The following is a 708-nucleotide window of genomic DNA, read 5'->3' as shown; positions in this document are numbered from 1 at the left end:
CATATCATTCGGATCCGTACGCGAAGCTATCCGCAAAAAAAGACCTGCTTTGTGGGGCAACAACTCGTGGATTCTCCATGACGATAATGCGCCATCTCATAATGCGTTGATTATTCGTGAGTTTCTCGTCAAAAACAACACCAATATCATTTAACAACCGCCCAATTCACCTGATCTGGCACCATGTGACTTCTTCTTATTTGATCGACTCAAAAAACCACTACGAGGAACTCGTTTTGAGAGTGTGGAGGCAATAAAGCTAAAATCGCTGGAGGCACTAATAGCTATACCAAAAACCGACTTCCAGAAAAGCTTCGAAAGGTGGATCAAACGCTGACACAAGTGCATCGCAGCCGACGGGGACTACTTTGAAGGGGACAACTTGAATTTTGAAGAATAACCATGTACTTTTCTTTTTATGAATAAATTCCGGTTATTTTTTGATCATGGTAGTATACAAGGACGAGCGATAGCAGCAAGCAAACAAACAAACAGTCCTGTTCTAGTTTGTTAGAATTGTCAGAGTTCATTTTGTTTTACGCACCAAGTAGAAAAAGGAGAAAACAAGTTTTAACACAGACACTTACATTTTTTAACACACACTGACTACACATAATACATACAGACATACAAACAACACAAACATGGAACACTACAAAAAACACTGACACTTATATACACACAAGCAAACACACAAGACACACACAC

Source organism: Pseudomyrmex gracilis, unplaced genomic scaffold, assembly GCF_002006095.1.
Source record: "Pseudomyrmex gracilis isolate BER0280 unplaced genomic scaffold, ASM200609v1 scaffold_1009, whole genome shotgun sequence".
Lineage (NCBI taxonomy): Eukaryota > Metazoa > Arthropoda > Insecta > Hymenoptera > Formicidae > Pseudomyrmex > Pseudomyrmex gracilis.
The sequence above is the reverse complement of the archived record's forward strand: the minus strand, read 5'-3'. Positions refer to the sequence as shown.